General features: G+C 36.6%; 1 long non-coding RNA gene across 1 annotated transcript; it reads right to left on the bottom strand.

The window, feature by feature from the left end:
- Nucleotides 1–2,679: 2,679 nt before the first annotated feature.
- Nucleotides 2,680–3,706, bottom strand: LOC145634755 (uncharacterized). Its single transcript, XR_014113530.1, has 2 exons — nucleotides 3,237–3,706; nucleotides 2,680–2,846 (listed from the first exon to the last, which is right to left on the bottom strand). It is a non-coding gene; the product is annotated as an uncharacterized LOC145634755 (long non-coding RNA).
- Between the last annotated feature and the right edge of the window lie 1,273 nt (nucleotides 3,707–4,979).

Raw genomic sequence — 4,979 nt, 5'->3', positions numbered from 1 at the left:
AACTTTCCACACTTTCACTTCATTCGATCATAATTCGACGTGAAAGGTACTCATCACTGGGTTTGGTTTTGCGGAGACACAAATGGGTGTCTACAGAAGCCCCCACTTTGACTGAGTTTGGAGAAACGCAAGTAAATTACTCTTGTAACGCCGATACTTGCGATCCTAAATCGATAGGTACGGAGAATGATTCAGTACGTTCTTCGATCCTAAATTACTCTTGTAACGCCAATACTTGCAAACTAGCCTTAGTTAAAAAAGATAAGAGAGTTAAGAAACACGTATCTTGCACCGTCGAGCACACGTCTCTGAAAGAGTAGCCGATTTGATGTGACGATCTTCCGCAAGCTAGAGAACACTATCAACGATTGCTTTGCTTGTAAATGCCTCCAATTCCGCCATGATAATCTTTCGCAAGCCAGGGAACATTATCGAAGATTGCTTTGCTTGAAACGATCCTCTTCCACTCTAGGACCATCTTCCACATCTTAGTGAACACGATCGAAGACAACTTCGCTTGAAATTACCTTATGTTGTTGTGACAACTCTCCACAAGCTAGGGAATGTTGTCGAAGATATCCTCGCTTGAAGCAATCCTCATTTGTTGTGATAATATTCCAAAGAAAATTATCGAAGACCTCCGCTTGTCGATCTTTAAAAGCTCGCTTGAACTTTGTTTCCGCTATGCCAGTACGTCGGCGCTTTTGCTGCTTGTGAACCATTATGTCGGTGCTTTTGCTGTGATGACAATCCTCTTTTCTTTGGGAATAGTTGCCAAAACAACTCTTGTGTGATGTATGACAATCCGATTTAGGGAAAGTTGTCAATGCTTCTTAACAATCCATCCTTGGAAATGTTGCCACGATGAAGCGACAATCCGTATCTCGGAAAATTTTCCAAAATCCAATTTTTGGGAAAAGTTGCCAATGCTTTGTAACAATCTGTCATAAGAATTTTGCTACGATCGACAATCCACATCTTAGAATATAACTCTTGAAAGCAATCTACCTTGGAAATTTGCCAATGCTATGCGACAATCCTTTTGGGAAAATATTGCCACTATTGACAATTCGCGTCTTGGAACACTTGCAAAAAAGAGTCGACCGATAATCCACTTCGGGAAAATTTGCCACTTACTGAAATGAATGACAATCCACGTTGAGGAACCTTTGCCGAAATTTATGATGAGTAGAGACCTACAACAATCCTTTGGGAAATTTTGCCATAGGGAACTGGGTGTATGACAATCCAATCTCGGAAAACATGCCAGCGATGACAATCCGAACTTGGAAAAAATTGCCAAACAGAGAAGGAGAACGACAATCCACACTTGGAAACTTTGCCGGAGATGACAATCCAATCTTGGAAAAATTGTCGTTCGAAGAAAATGCACGACAATTCATTTTTTGAAATATTTTCAGTTGTGGATGACAATCCAATTTTTGGAAAAATTGTCGTTTAAGAAGAATGTGCGACAATCCATATTTGAAAATATTGTCGTTTAAGAAGAAAGCGCGACAATCTGTATTTGGAAATATTGTCGTTTAAGTGCTTTCTTTTAAACCGATACGTTGGTGCTTGTAATGAGCCAGTGTTTTAGGCGCTTTAGCTAAGTGAGACGATTTTTTGTCAGGTTAATCACTTACTACGGTAATCGAGCCGACTATTAATCATGTAAATTTGCTTATAGGGGTTAACTGGCGTACCAAGGAACCCGAAATTGTTGTATGAGGTCAAAATAACCATTCTGAGAGGCTTTGAGCTCTGTCGCTGCTGAAATATCGCTGGCGCCAAGAATTGGCTCTGTCGCCAGACGCTGAGATCTAGCGCCAGGCGCTGAAATCTCTTGTTAAACGCCAGATATTGTTGTTTAGCGCTGGAGTCGGGTCTTCCCTATTCTGCTCTTGTTGCTGCTGTTGCTCAGCTTCGCTTCGAACTTTGAACTTGGTCGTTCCCTTTCAACCAAATCCGCTCAAATCTTTTGTAAATTAAAGTTCTTCATCTTTAACTTACTAATCCATGTAATTTTGCTCAAACTCCTCTCATCTTGGAAGAATCTCATTCAGTCATATTCGCAGGTTTTCTTTTCGAAAAAAAAAATATCCGGGAATGTTCTTGCTTGCTGGGATGCACCTGCATTTAATCTTTGAATATAGGACTTTGCTTATCTTTCTTTAGGGTTGACCTAAGACTTAGTGTTGCTTGACTCATTGACTTGTCGTGACTCAAGGTATGAACTTGACTCGCTGTAATTGACTCGAGGTTGACTCGACTCGAACACTACTACAAAATTGGCCAAAGAGACCAGTTCAATTTAACCAAAGAGACTGCCTTAGAGGCGGTCTCTAGCGTAACGGTCTCTTTGGCAAAGAGACTGCTTGTTAGAGGCGGTCTCTAGAATGTGAAAGTTGAGACTGCCTATTAAAGATAAGCGGTCTCAATTTTGAGAAAGTTGAGACTGCTTTTATAAGAAAAGCGGTCTCTCTTTTCAGAAAACTAAGACCGCCTATCTTAATTAGGTAGTCTACTTTTAAGAAAATTGAGACCGCTTTTTCAGCTTAACCGGTCTCTATAGTCTCATTTTAAATAAAAAAAAATAAACGTATTTAATTTGATTTTTTAAATTAAAATTAAAATTACAATATGTGCTATATTAAAAATAAATAAATAAATAAATAAAAATAAAAATTGGTGTAAAATTGAAAGTATCAAAGTACAAAAAAAAAAACTTGAAATTCCACAATAAATAATGTACTTCGTATACAAATGATTGTAATCTACAATACAAAAATAATTACATCAACAAAAAATGTAGCTGAAATACTCCTTCCTTGTGAAAACAACATCTGTGAAAGCAAAAACCACATAATTAATAAATTATATATAATTAAGATTATTTAGAAGACTTAACTGAAAAATTGAACAAATATATAACTAGTGAGTAAAAAATTAACTCACTAAAGCATCAATTGTTTAACAAATCCATAAAAGGTTAACTGATATATAACGTTAGTAAAAGATTAACTCACTAAAGCACAAGATTATATTCTTTTTTTTTTTTTTTAGATGGATTGAATTTTCTTTGAATATATAAAGAAGATGAAAATCAAAGACATAAAAGATGGAGACCCATATTGTTCAACAAATCCAGAAAATTTGTTGATACTCCTTAGTTGAGAGTCAAAATTATTCCAGACGCAAGTTAAAAAAAAAATCATTAAACCAAAATAACTTACCATTAAACGATGAACGCCCGCTAAACAAAAGCAAAATCAAACAATAGATCTACAATCAACGCGGATTATTGCAGTGGAATTGCAATTGTTAGTGTCTGCGGCAAGGTGGAATTCCTCTATACAACCCAAAATTAGTAAATTTTCTAAAAATCTAAACAATAAAAAAACCCCGGAGATTCTTAATCAAGTGAACAAGGTTATGGCGAATTTGATAGAGGTGAATGCGGGTCATTATATTCATTTGACTTGGTCGGATATAAATTGGGTGAGAAAAGAGATTAGGAGGAGGTAGATCATGGTGGTGGTGGTTGTTAATTCGTCTGTTGAAAAGTTGGAGAAAGAGGGGAGTGAGAGAAGGAGATGAAGCGGCGCCGCAGCGGGATGAAGACTGATGAGGTTCGTGAATTATTGGAGACTTAGGGTTTCATTTCCTTTTTATATATAAAGATTAGGGAAACCAATTAATTAAGTTGTCAGTTGTCACGAGTTTCTATTAAATAAGTTTTTCAATTTTTTTTACAAAAATAATGAGAGACCGGTTATATACTAACACAGGTCTCTCTTTTTTAAATTTAAAATAAAAAAATTCAAGAGAGACCTGTTATGTACTAACACAGGTCTCTCCTTTTTGAATTAAAAATTAAAAAATTACAAGAGAGACCTGTTATCTATATTAAAAGGTCTTTGTTTAATATTTACCTCTTAAGACTATACCAAAGAGACCGGTTATTTGTAATATTGGGTCTCTTGAAACAAAGAGACCGGTTATCTTTAAGCATTTTTGTAGTAGTGGAAGTGTTTGACACATGTGTTAGACTTAAATCAAGGTGATATCATGATATGACTCAATGTGTACATGGCTCGTGTGTACATTGTATTGTGATCGTGAGACACGAAAATGCAAAAAAGCAAAAAATTTCCATCATTTTTGTGGAGGGTACCGACTTTCTCCCAAAAAAGAAAGACATGAAAAAGAATCGAAGTGATGTTTTTGAAGGTGCATGTTGAATGAGCTTAGTCAAATGTTGTTTCACAGTACAAGGATTGTAACATCTTAGACTATCCTAGTTGACTCGATAATGAAAGTGTTTAGGGTAACTTAGGCGCGGAGGCTAAGCACTTCATACTTCAATGCAATGATGATTATGATTGATGAGTGATTTTGATATGAAAATATATGCTTCAACGTTGTGTTAAGATTTCATGACAAAGGGAGGGAAAGTATATTTGGTCATGTACCTGTGCAGTGTGTGAAAGTGACACTAAAGTTAGGCCGCAAGGGCTAAGTGTGTGGAAAGATATTATTTTTTAAAAGAGTCAAATGATGGTGACTCTTTAGGATAGGTAAGCTAATAATGTAAGGATCAAGCCCTTAAGTCTAGCTCTACATGAATAGGGATGAGCGTTGGAGATCCCTTGATATGACCATGACGTGTGAATGTGAATGTGAATGTGAATGTGAATGCATGTTTATTACGGCCGCACCTCGATGTGGGGTTGCCTACGTATCTGTTAGGAATCAGGCCGAACGTAGCACTAGCCGAACCTCGCACAAGTGTATGTATACCTCAAAAAGGTCTTTTTAAGGGTTGTCATGTGGTTAGGCTAAAGGCTTGAAGAAGATGGGGATAAAGGCTCAAGACCCTCAATAAGCCCTCAAGGTGTGCAACCTCGCTTTTGAATCTTTGTATTTTTTTATGCTTGAGTTTTACTTCTCTTTTCTCTTTTTTTTTTTTTTTTTTT

Source organism: Chenopodium album, chromosome 6, assembly GCF_948465745.1.
Source record: "Chenopodium album chromosome 6, dcCheAlbu1.1, whole genome shotgun sequence".
Lineage (NCBI taxonomy): Eukaryota > Viridiplantae > Streptophyta > Magnoliopsida > Caryophyllales > Amaranthaceae > Chenopodium > Chenopodium album.
Note: the sequence above shows the minus strand (reverse complement) of the source record. Positions and strands in the feature narration are given on the sequence as shown.